This window comes from Odontesthes bonariensis, chromosome 20, assembly GCF_027942865.1.
Source record: "Odontesthes bonariensis isolate fOdoBon6 chromosome 20, fOdoBon6.hap1, whole genome shotgun sequence".
Lineage (NCBI taxonomy): Eukaryota > Metazoa > Chordata > Actinopteri > Atheriniformes > Atherinopsidae > Odontesthes > Odontesthes bonariensis.
The window spans coordinates 23,887,583-23,900,489 of NC_134525.1; the positions used below are offsets into that span (position 1 = coordinate 23,887,583).

General features: G+C 38.5%; 1 protein-coding gene across 1 annotated transcript in view; it reads right to left on the minus strand.

Moving 5' to 3' along the window:
• The window catches only part of adarb2 (adenosine deaminase RNA specific B2 (inactive)), a 213,740-nt gene extending 209,758 nt beyond the window's left edge, over nt 1-3,982 (minus strand). Inside the window, exon 1 of the mRNA XM_075452739.1 lies at nt 3,853-3,982. The gene's annotated coding sequence lies outside the window, so the exon portion shown is untranslated. The remainder of the gene's footprint in view (nt 1-3,852) is intronic.
• Between the last annotated feature and the right edge of the window lie 8,925 nt (nt 3,983-12,907).

Genomic DNA, 12,907 nt, shown 5'->3' on the forward strand with positions numbered 1-12,907 from the left:
TGAAATTGATTCAGGTTGTGTTTTTCCACTGTGTGAAGCAATATACCAGTGCCTCCAGTACTATCTATATTTATCAGGGAAAGTAAAGCAGCTTGTGCTCTCTGCCTCTTTCTAATTCCTGTACCACACACACACATCCAGGAACACATTCACGAGTAGTTTAGAGCATTTAATACTGTAATCCCACAACTCTTCAGAATGTTTTGGAAGTTTTTCAGTAAGCCATACGTGTAAGTGACAGTATGAGAGTCTTTAACTCACAGCGAACCCTCTAAGCTCATCCTCAAAGTAGCTCGAATGTCTGCATCAACAACAGGATTTAACATCGAACCACTTGGAACTTCAGAGGTGATTTGGACTTCATTTACATGCTGCTTGTTGGGAGCGTGGACAAAATGTGTCTTTGAAAATCCCGTCACAAAAGTCCACATCTGTCTTTCTCGAGGGCCAACGATAACTTCAGAGGTTTTATATTTTAGAAACACATTTATCTACTAGAATAATCATCGGGCCCCAAATTCCTCATACCTTAACCAGCCTTCAGGAACTGTCCTCAGTTCAATGTAATTTCGTGATTTTGCAAACACATATTTCCTTTTCCTTGCCTGACAGATGTCCACTCCTGGCGTTCCTTCTGTTCAGCTTTCAGCCGTTTGCGAAGATTTCCTGATTATCCATAATGTGGAAGGTGATGGAAGGCTCTTACCTGCAGGTAATTCTTCTAAGTTACACACAAACAACCCAAGTCATCTGAGGGAAGTCTGAATTTCTGTTTTTCTGTGGCCTGTTAGGTTGGATGTAAACCAAAAGGACTTTTCCAAACTGCTAAGTAACATTAGAGGTTGGCCTTGTGCAAAAGAGAAGAGTTATAGATATTACAAAGTATTTAACTTTAAAATGAGCAAAAGCTACAGTTATTTTGTGGTAATGTGACCTTAATATAACTGTCCCAAGAAAAGAAAATAGTTACCTTCCAAATCAAGAGTGTTTGAATATCTGGAAGGATTTAAAAAAACACACTGTTGATGGTTCTAGTTTTAGTAAGAATTCTTTATTGTACGAGCTTTCTTAGCTAACTTTGACCTGGTGTGAATCCATCAAGTTTTCTTGGGAGCAGTTGTTTTGTGTCAAGCCAAGAAGTCCCATGACTGCAATGTGCATCTCAGAGGGACCTCACCTTTGTTGTTTAAATGCAACTTCAGAACCGCCAGGGATGGATCATTCTGGTCTTCAGCTCATCAGGATGATGCATCCACACATGCAGAACTTAAATGCAGAATGATATTTCTCTGGTACAATCTTTACATGAACTAAACAGTCAAGTTTTCAACCTTTTTTTTTGGTTCTACTGGTGGCTCCCATTTGTTTATTTTTATTTATAAATGGTAAAGTAAAGACTTCCATGACAGAAACCACAAAGAATATAACGAATAGTTAACAAATAAGTTCTGGTTTACTTAATAATGTCCGGGACTGTCACAAAATGAGAGAGATTTGCTGTATCAGGAAAATGAACCCTTATTTATTGTCTTTAGTTTTCAGTTAAAGGGATAGTTCGCCTATTTTGACATGAAGCTGTATGACATCCCATACTAGCAATATCATTTATTAAATTTGACTTACCCCCTGCTGCGTACTGTGAGCCGAGTTCCGGCTAGTTGACTGGGGTTGCAAAAATAAAGCGTTTTGTTTCTCAAAACAATATGCGTTCAAAAGAGTAATACATTTGCATCACAAAATCGTTCATCCAGAAAATGTCAGACCTCACAATCGCCTCTCCCTATCACTGCGTGCTGTGTAAACTGCAAACCGAAGTGCAGACCGAGCAGTCCCCTGCTTCCGAGCAGCAAACACTAACAGGTGCGGCTATCGCTAGGTGGCTGCAAGCATTGATACGAAGGGAGAGAAAATAGCGCCAAGCGATTGTGAGGTCTGACTTTTTCTGGATGAACAATTTTGTGATGCAAATGTATTACTCTTTTGAACGCATATTGTTTTGAGAAGTAAAACGCTTTATTTTTGTGTCCCTAGCCAACTAGCCGGACTACCTTCGTCATTGCCAAAACGAGGCTGCAACTCGGCTCACAGGACGCAGCAGGGGGTAAGTCAATGTTCATAAATGATATTGCTAATATGGGATGTCATACAGCTTCATGTTAAAAGAGGCGAACTATCCCTTTAAGAAGTGTTGTTTCTCCTCCCACCGCATTTAGTATAAATTTAGTGTGTGCGTGTGTGTGTGTGCGCGTGTGTGTGTCTGTTTGTTAGGCACACAGGTCAGGAATCACCAAAACATCAAATAAGAAAAAAATGTTCCTTGTGATATAAGACAGTTTTAGAAAGTCTTAAAAAGAAAGAATTTTTAATGATTTTTTATTCTTTTTTATTTTCCGCACATTTGGTAGATAGTCAATTAATTAATTCTTATTTCTACTGAAAACAGCTATGAATACTGCGCTGTATTCCTCCCAAAACATTTCCCTAACTGCTACACGCTGCAACTTTAAAGTGGCAGTAATTATGCAGTCCCAAGAGAAAGTGCTTACCCACAAAGTACAGGAGCGACCGTTTGTTTACTTTTCACATCATGCAAGACGGAAGTGAGACGCCATGAGGGACTGATCTGAACCATGTCGGTATCAGCCTGAAACAAACGAACCCACACTCTTCACGGCTGATGTTTCCACCAGTGCCAGTGTCTCGCAGCTGCTGACCCGTTCCTGTGAGGAGGCGCAGTGATACACCACCGGCTTTAGGGTGTGCGCACGAGGCATAGCAGCGCTGTGTAGCCGCTCGTGCTGTTAAATCTGTTGGGAAATGAATCCCTGGCCTGTTAGCCGCGCACGTCTCAATTAATCACGACCCTCTCAGCCTACAGTTAATTGGCGTTAAGTGCCAAAAAAATGTCAAGGAGTCAAGCCCGTTTACTCCTCCTGAAGATTTCAAGACTTCCATCAGCCGTTCCCTGAGCTGTTCGACAGGCACAAGCAGAGATCCTCCCAATGAGGTTCCAGAAATCATGCTTCTGAGACAATAAACCATGTTTGGTCATGTGTGAACTTTCCAAAAAACAATGGAATGGAAATTGTCTTCAAGTGTCACCCAGCGCATGAAAAATCCTCACAATGAAGGGATCATTAGTTGTCCCCCCCCCCCTAGAACAGAAATATTGTTGCATATCATGGCCATGTAGAAACTGGCTTCACTGCGGTTAGCCCGGCATTTAACTTTGGGGGAGACTTGGCTGATTTTCTGGCACTTGCCAGCTACAAAGTGTGCGAGGAATGAGTGGGTAAACATTGAGATTTCATCCCGAACAAAGCATGAGCAAGCCGCAAATCTCGCTGCGGTGAGGAAAGCATTCTCACCTAAATCCCAGCGAGACGAAAAAGGATTCAGGGATTACGCCAAGCGCTCACTTAGCTTTAATCAAAGTGCAAAGCTGTGCAGGCTACTGCTGTCCTTGTTAGACGTTTGAGAAAAAACAAAAAAAAAATGTGACACTGTTAATCAGACTGGAGTAATTACTTGTTCTACTTTTTAATGTAAATATTTAGCTTGTTCCACCTGGTTCACTTAGTCTATTTGTTCCCCTTGTGCTTCTTCCACATTTGAAAGCAGGGCAGGCAAGGATACTCTCAGCTGATCATCCCCACCTTCATTTCCCCAGCTTATGTTTTGCATGTGTACTTGTTTAAAGCGTCTTTGAGGTTAACTGGTTATCTTGGAGCGCTGTGCGTGCGCATGATCTCCATATGAGGGGCTGTGTGTGTTGTATGAAGCGATGAAACGCAGTGTATTTACGCACGTGTCTGCTCTGTGTACAGCGTGTGTTTCTCCCACTCCACTTACCTCGACATCATCACACTCTGCTTTTATTCCTCCCCACCTCCCTTTTCACCTGCTGCTTCCTTCAGGGATGCTGCGTCTCTTTGTGCACACGGCGCAGGTGAGACTGAGGAGAGAAGGCAGCGTCGCTCTTTGTTCTTCGGGGAGTGGAGAAAAACAAAGGGAAGCCCCGAAGCTGTCTCTAAAAAAACAAGAGGAGGAAATGTAAATATGGATTATTGCACGGCACGAATAAGCAGCAGGTTCAGGAATAACACCAGATATATAAAACCAGATAGAAAAAACTGGAAATGTACTTTTTCTCTCTATCTCTTTAAAAACTAACCGGTTACCATAGTGTTGAGTTTCCCAAAGATCAGAATCCCTTTTTAGCTCCTCTCAAATGATTGTGTTTCCTTGGTTAAAACACAATCATCCTGGTTTGTTTGTCCCTTTTTTCCCCACAGAACTACTTGCGTTCATAGCATTTTTTTTTGGGCCCTCATCCCAAACTTTCTGAGATCTGTTTATACAATTGAAGTCAAGATGAGCTTTAATTTTTCATGAAATGAATATCTCCTTTTTAAAATGGGATATTCCCTCGATATGATCTATTGTCAAGGAAATACTCGATGAGATTTGCAAATGACTGCGTTCTATTTTTATTTTTGCGTCCAACTTTTTGGTAGTTTGGATTGTAAATCAACACAACTGCTCTCACATATTCAAAATGAACCATATGCCACATACTGATTTCTTAGTTCATGCAAACACTCCAACCAATCAAAAGTTACCTTTCATTCAATCAGCCTGTGGTGCTCTTTCAGTACATCACACCTCTTGGACTCTTGGACAGCTCAGCTGACTGAGCTTCCTTACAGTCTCTCTCTCATTAGCAGAGTAACCCATGACATTGTTACAGGCCCGAGATAAGGCCCACCTCATCAAAGGGAACTCGTACTGGACAGGAGAATCACTTTTAATGAGTTTCCCGCTTTCCCACTGACCAGGCAGCTTGGCCTGAAGACTCCTTCGCAGTTCAGCGGGACAACGACTGATGTTCGCCTGCTGGGATGAGGAGGAAGCAGCCGAGGTTCACCACGAGTGCCAGAACTTTCTCGCAGAACAGGTGTTAGTGGACACACTCAGCGGATCGGGAAGTTTTGTACTGCATGCATTGCTAACAGTTCCTGCACATGAGCACAACTAAAATGCGCTTTTAACTTCAAAAGAAGATAGATTAGGGATTTTAAACTGAGTAAGCTGTTTATTTCCACATTTCCCTCATTCAGTGTAAAAGCTGTTTATGCAGAATGCTGTAAAATATCAAGAATCGAAACAGTCATAATCAGAAATAAAAATAATAGAATATGATATACTATTATATATATATTATTCACTACTTATTCACTCATATCAAGAACTGAAATAGTCATAATCAGAAGTAAAAACAATTGATTATATGAATTGCTCATCAATATGTAAAAAAAAATAGAATGAGAAATACGTGAAAGTGAACTAGATTGACTTTTTTGCTTTTAACTTTATGTAAATACCCCTACTTATTCACTACTTATTCACTTTGCCATTTCATTTTCCAGTTTTAGTTTTTCAGTCATTTCTCTTTAATTATTTTCTTCATTTCTATCACTTTATTTTTTTTATGTACAATTGTCCTTTTATCATTTCTTTGTTGATTGTTTCCCCTTTGCATTTTCTCCAAGCAAATTTCTTTCCATGTTTTTTGGTATCATCGTGTATTGGCAACCCAATAGAGTTACAACAAAAAAAGGACTGCTAAAGGACTGACTTCTTAGAGGTTAAGACTTTTAAATAATTAGATTGGATATCATGAGTACATCTGAATAAAATGAACATGTGCAGTAGAGTACATATATATTTCTTTTACAGATCAAATCTCTTCTGGCTTATTAAATTCCAGCATATTAACATGTTACAGGTTGGGTCCGAACACTGTAAAATTAGCAACAGATCGTTAATGCCATGTGTGACCTGCCCACTGTAGGAGTGCTAGATATTTCATGATGAATGCCATCAGACTTTTTCTTCCAAACAAAATAGTGATTTTAAATCATAATCAATATGTACTATGCCGTCAGTTTATGTAAGGAAACATCAAACACGTATCCCCTCTGTAGGATCGCCACCTTAGTGTGGTAGTGGGGTTTGAATGTCTCCATGACCTTGAGGGCTGTGTTGTTGGGGGGCATTAGCCCCTGGTAGAGTCTTCTGAGGCAAATTGGTCTCAGAGGAAGGGAATTGAGAGCAATTCAAAGACCTTGATGGAGCGATACCAGAGGGCCCGCCCCTGGAGCCAGACCAGGGGGGTTTCCAGAAACACCTTAAGGCTGAGCGCAGCATTATATATTTTCAGACCTAAATTGACTTCCCACTCATAACTGTTGTGTTTCTCTATGCACATGCATACCCCATGGTGCAAGAATGCACTATGCAACACAACTAAAGCTAACTAAAAGGATGCAACGTCTTGATACACCTTCATGTCAAATCGAGCCCATGATCAACCCTACAAGGTGGGTTCTATCATTTTTCGCCAATCTTTCTCTCTTTCATGTTCTTTTAAATGTTCTTTTAAATGCCTTGTCTATGTAAAGCACATTGAGTTGCCTGTGGTATGAAATGCGCAATATAAATAAAGATGCCTTGCCTTGCTTTGCCTTTCAGGACGGGTTTTCCAAGCCTTTTCCATGTTACTTATTTTCATTAAACCAGACATGAAGCTGTCCAATGGTGTGGTCATCGCTGAAGAAAATATTATGTAATTAAATTAAATATCCCATTGTTGTAAACGTTTGTGAGAGTAAGTTTGCGCTTGATGAGCCAGCCTATTCTCTGGTTGCCGAGCATTCAAATACATTTGTGCTTCTGTCTGAGACATGGGAGGATCCCCACGTGGCACATCAGTGTGGAGACGGCACAAGTGAACAAGTGAAAGGATAAATAAAACTTATAAACCTAAAGACTTGCCTAATTCTACTTCTCTGCAATGAATTTAGGAAATACATCGTGCTGCTGTTCGTCAGTTGGCCTATATGTGTTAATCTGGCAAACATTAACAGTCACCAACAGTTTCATCTGAAAAATTCAAAGACTCCAGTAGAATTTGAGTTATTAAGATTATTTGGGGTCCCACGAAAGCCTAAATCCTCACTGTGGTTACCGTGACGTTACTGAAAGCACTTGAAAAGGAAATAAAAACCTATTTTCTCTGAATTTTTGAAGTCTTATTCCCTAAAACTCTCACCGTTCTGTATTTTAGGTTACGATTGACAAATGTTTATGAGTTTATGAACAATAAAACGAAAATGCAAGCAAAAAACACTGAAGCAGCATGCTCTTAATTAAGATAATGAGTCTAAAATATGTTCATCAAGGGGAATTACGCTCCTGTAGCTGCTCACACTTGAATTGATCAAATGTTGATCAATTTTATTGCAAAAAAAATAAATAAAATCATCAAGATGATGAGATCCTACTTCTCAAAATTTTGCCAGAAATTGGGAGGAGCAAAAAGAGGATTTACAGGATTTATAGTACGAACAAAAAGCTACACTACATGCCTGACTGCTTTTAGTCCATTGCTCAGACTGCAAGTTAAGCTAACCGTCAGCATGATTAGCCTTCCCCTCTTCTGTCCGTGTTGAAAAACAGGAAAAAACCCACCTCGTATGCGTAACGAAACAGAAATGCATGCAGAAATGTAAAAAAACACAGCGAGAGAAAAGTAAAAGGGAAACGTGGAAATAAATATGCTTGGGGAAATAGGGGGAGAACGTTCAAATGGGAAACAAGGGAGAAATAAAAACATTTATGAATTTTAAATAAAGGAAATAAAATACAAACAAATCATTTTAGTTGGAAAAAAAATAAAGGAATTGTAAAGGGAAAATGGTACATAAATAGATACAGGGATAAACTGAATAAAGAATGAAATGAAAAAGAAGTGATGAAATGAATTATTCAAACAGAAAATTTAATAAATTAGTAGGAGAATGAACAAAGAGTGAAATGGATACAGTTGAAAAATGAAAGCAGAAATGTATTGTTTATTTAACATTCAATACAGTAATTATTGTGTGAACTTAATCCTTATTTCATAGTAGTTAGATTTATTTACATGAATCAGTCATTTTTATGTTTTCATATTAATTTCTGTTTATGGCAGTCTTTGTCCTCGATAGCATAAGAGCTTTTCTCCTATTTCTCTGCTTGATGTCTCAGCAGCCTCAGCTGAGTGTTGAGTAATGGAACTCAAAGCCAGCTACACATTGCAAAACCTGCATATCGACTTATATTTGTTCACAATTTTGCCACATGTGGTGCTGAAACAAAGATACCCCCCCCCTTTTTGTCATGGCTGGGTGCACTTGTTTTCTCCTTTCAGTTTTTCCTCTGAGATTCCACGCAGCACCATCTCACAACAGCCCGACAAACCAGATGATGCTCACCCTGAATCTGCTTCTGCTCCAGGTTTCTTCTTAAGTGCTTGCTTAAGGGGGAATTATTGGGTTTGTCTCTATGATACAATAAGGTCTTGAACTTGCCGTGTTAAGTGCCCAACTATACTGGTCTTAGGCAGTATATAAATAAATTGGAATTTATTTGAGAGGCCCACAGCTGCAGAGGACTCACAAAAACTTACTCTTCCAAGAAGAAATTCAAAGGGCCTATGGCAACATTACACCACCATCCCTTACTATTTGTTAGATTTGTATGATCATTGCCAACATCTGTTGCAAGAGACGCCCCCTCCAGTGTAAACCCTTCATAGGCTTCAATATTACCATAAAGGGATCGTGTAGGCCTTGACCTCACAGTATGTGGTCTACTCAACACAAAATGGTTTGTGTTGTCAATTTAAGGAAAAAGAATTGGACCTGCTAACAACAGTGATCTATTTCATTCCCATTTGTCCCACTAAGAATCTTACCGATAGAATATATGGTGTCAGCATGCTCCAAATATCTGAGCCGTTGAGCCTCTTTTTGTGATGCTTACACGGGGGAAATTGACGCGTGGACAGACTGTGCCTCTCCACGATATTGTAGACTGTAAAGCTGACATTTCATTCTCTTAAGCCTCTGCAGTTTGCTATCCGAAGAGGTGACAAGCTGTAAAACTGACGGTTCATCTGCCAGCTGCTGCAACACAGTTGTGTTAGGGTAATTTGACTTATTTCTGAATTTCAACTGAACAAATTTCAATGTGTATACAGTACATGGCTGAGAAATGAGTGGAAACACAATTCAAACACGCTGAATTATTATCATCAGGACTTTTTTTCCCCCCTGTAAATGATGCCTCCTAAAATGCATGGTTATTCTAATCACTAACTTTAGTAATTTAACAGGTTCCTAGGGTGGATAATACTGCAAACCAAAACAGAGTGTTTGTAGAACAAATACATTCTCTACACATTTAAATGACAAGGTTGAAACAGCAATGATGCAAAGAAATCTGAATGAATTTAAACACAAAATTACGAAAGTATGAAAACTATGGGCCCTGTGCTTATGTCGGTGCAAAAAGAGGAGATCAAAGTAACCAACCAAAAAGTGTTGTTTGGAGGGACTTTGTGACTAGTTTTAAGGGGCAACAAAACAGCATCATCATCCACATAATGTCATAATGAGCCCATTCTTAGTTCAGGGGGCTCTTGGGCAGCTGATGATGGTGACGCCGAAGCTCCCTTCTTGTTTCATGTCGGGTAATATCAAGCAATTTGTAGCACCTTAGTCCTCTCTTCATCCTTCTTTTTTTCCTGGGAAGTCTTTGATGCTGTTTCAAATGTCTCCCTTTTCACGATGTTCAAAGGTATGGACCATGGTACCAAAATTGGTGGCATCTGCACACTTTGGGCCTTTTTACGAATCTGCCGAAAAGGGAGCTCATTGATGGACAGGTATGCTGATGCGTTGTTGTATGTTTCATCATTGAAAACAATGCTTGTGTTTTCTGACGGCACACGGGGAAAGTTCCGTCATGCTGCACTTTGTGGATACGATTCATGGATTGTTGTCCATGGGATTGGTTCTTTTCTTGCTAGCCATCGATTTTGACCATCATAAGCTGCACTAGAGATAATGATCAGAGTCTAATCAGCTGCATTATTAGAGTGCCCTTTGCTATCAGCGTTCCACCTTTGGGCGGCCAGTCAAAACAATGTGCAGGTGCTCTGGTAGACAGTAGACAAAGCAGCCTTGCAATGAGGCACAAAGCACCTGTCCCTTCATATCTACTTTGTATCCTTTAAAAAAAAAAAACTTCATTGTTTGCGCTCATTTAATTAAATAAACTTTATACCATTGGAGTTGCTGTCTACATTAACCTTTAAAATGATCTTTTTTCTTATTCAAATGATGCCAGCAAAGCCCAACCATTCAGTCTCGACAGAAATGTCTCTACATCTACTTCATACATGATTGCAACTGACTTTCCTGACCGTCTGACTTTCCCTCTGGTACTGCTACAAGGTTTTTGGTTTTAGTGACTTCTCTTGACATACATACATTGGGTGGATGGTTGGATGTGCAGTAGATTTTTGAGGCTAACATAATAATGCTGACCAGCTCAATTGGAACCTTGGCCAAGGCAGTCCCAAACAATGGAAACATTAGTATAAGTTACATAGTTCTACAATCAAAGGAAGGGAACAGAAGCAACCACAACACCAGGGTCAGCAGGGTCATGACAAAACTATAAAAAAAACGTTATCTCAGTAAGATTGACAGCAATGATTGACAGCTGACAGGAAGTACACATAAAAAGATCGGAAGGACTATTCCTGTTACTAACAGCTGACCAACTGTAAGAGCAATTGTGTTTTTAGGTCTAATAACTAAAATATTGCTCTTCATATGTAATAGTTTTCAAGCCACAATGTTAACATAAAAATGTGAGAGAGAAAAATCCATATGAGCAAGTCACCTGCTCATATGGATCACAGTTATTACCATTTTTTTTCAACATGAAAATGATAATGTATTTTGGCTGAGGAGGGAGGGAGAACATTCATGATGACATGGGAATGCTTTAGGGAGCATAGCATGGGCAAGGTGTCCCTCTTAAAAATCCAATAATAATGCTGTATGTTATGAAAAGATTTTGGAGCAACAAATGCTGCCCCCTAGATGATTTCAAGGAAGGTTATGCTTATTTCAGCAAGACAAAGTACACTACTTTGATCAAATATTGCAACAGCATGTCTCTGTGGTCAAATATTCCAGGTGCTAAACTGGCCTACCAGCAGTCCTGCCACCCACTGAAATGATTTAAAGCATCATTACATTCACTGCTAATGAGACTGGCAAACTAAGACTGACATAAAAGCAAAATAGGCTATGTGTGTAAGCGCGACCAACAACACAGTCCTCACAAAGCTGATTCTGCAACGCTGGCTTGATGTATGTAAGAACAAACTGATGCTGGGCTAATCCACCTCAGTTTGGCATGTGTGAATTATCAAGGAGAAACAGTGCAGGTCAATCATCAGGTATCCATGACATAACATTTCTACTTGTTTATTCTCTTGAGTGACTGGAAAGTCTTTTTTTGTCTCTATGAAGAGTATAGGAACAGTAAGAAACGCTTTCCTTTGACCATTTATTGATTTGTGGCTGCTTCAGGGAAAACTCCCAAAAGTGTTTTATTCATTGTACTCTGTGCCATCCATCACCTTTGTCTCTATTACTATTAATTTATTATTTAGTGAGTAGGCATCGGCAACAAGGAGGGAAATTTATATGTCAAAATGTTTAGCTGAGAATGGTCTGAAATATTACTCTGTGTGTGTGTGTCTGTGTTAAGCTGCGAAATTATTAATGGTACACTGTAAAAAAAAAAACTGTAAAAAAACGGTAAAAGCACTGGCAGCAAAGATTCCAAACGGATACCGTAAATTTACAGTAAATAACTGGATCACAGAATTACATACAATAACTGTAAAAATACAGAATAAATTTTACAGTCAAAATGACTTAAAATACAGTATATTATAGTTGATGAATGCCATCATACTGTAAAATAACATACATTTTATGTCAAAAAAGATTAAAATAAGATAACTTTCAGATTAATCTCTGTAATTTTGCGGTATACATCATTTATTTTAGGAAACAGCCCAGTCCATCTACAGTAATTTCATGTTAAAATACTATGTTTTCCATGTACAATAACAAAGTTTTAACATATAAAAACGAACTAGGTTCATAAAACTAAAGGTAAATTTCTGCCCATTTACAGTATTAATCTGTCATTTTAGAGAATTAGTATATTAAAAAACAACCATTAGGCAGTGGAAAAACAAGCTAAATACATTACAAATACATAAAAAATAGCTACATTTAAGGTCAGTCCCTGTAAATTAAGGGTATTTTAGTATTTTTTTCATGGAATGGCCTCATCTATCTAGAGTAATTTCCTGTTTAAATATTGTTCTTTCATGTACAAATGACTGAGAAATAATGTATAAAAATGCTATAAATGCATTAAACCAACGATAAACGTTTGCCCATTTACAGTATTATTCTGTAATTTTAAAGAATTACAAGATTTAAAAATGTTCATTGGACAGTGGGTAAAAAAGCAGAGTACATTAAAAATACATCAAAAATAGCTGTATTTAAGGCCAATCCCTGTAAATTAAGGGTATTTAGTAGTCATTTCATGAAACCGTCTTGTCCATCTACACTGATTTGCTGCATAAATGTGGTTTCCCCAAGTAAAACAACAATGACACATGTATAAACTAAATATGCATCTTTAATCAAATAGGAATTTCTGCACATTTACAGTATTAGTTATTTCAGTGAATTGGACAATGGAAACTTAAACACTGCACATCAAAATACATTATGTGTATTTAAAGATAATATCTGTAAATTTATGGTATTAAACAATCATTTTAGTAAACTGAACAAAAACTGTTTAACAATTTAATTTGAAAGAAAAACACAAGGCAATCTCTGTAAATGTAAGGTATTCAGCAGTTACTTTATATAATTGTTCAATATAGTGTTTTACTTCCAAAATCGATAGA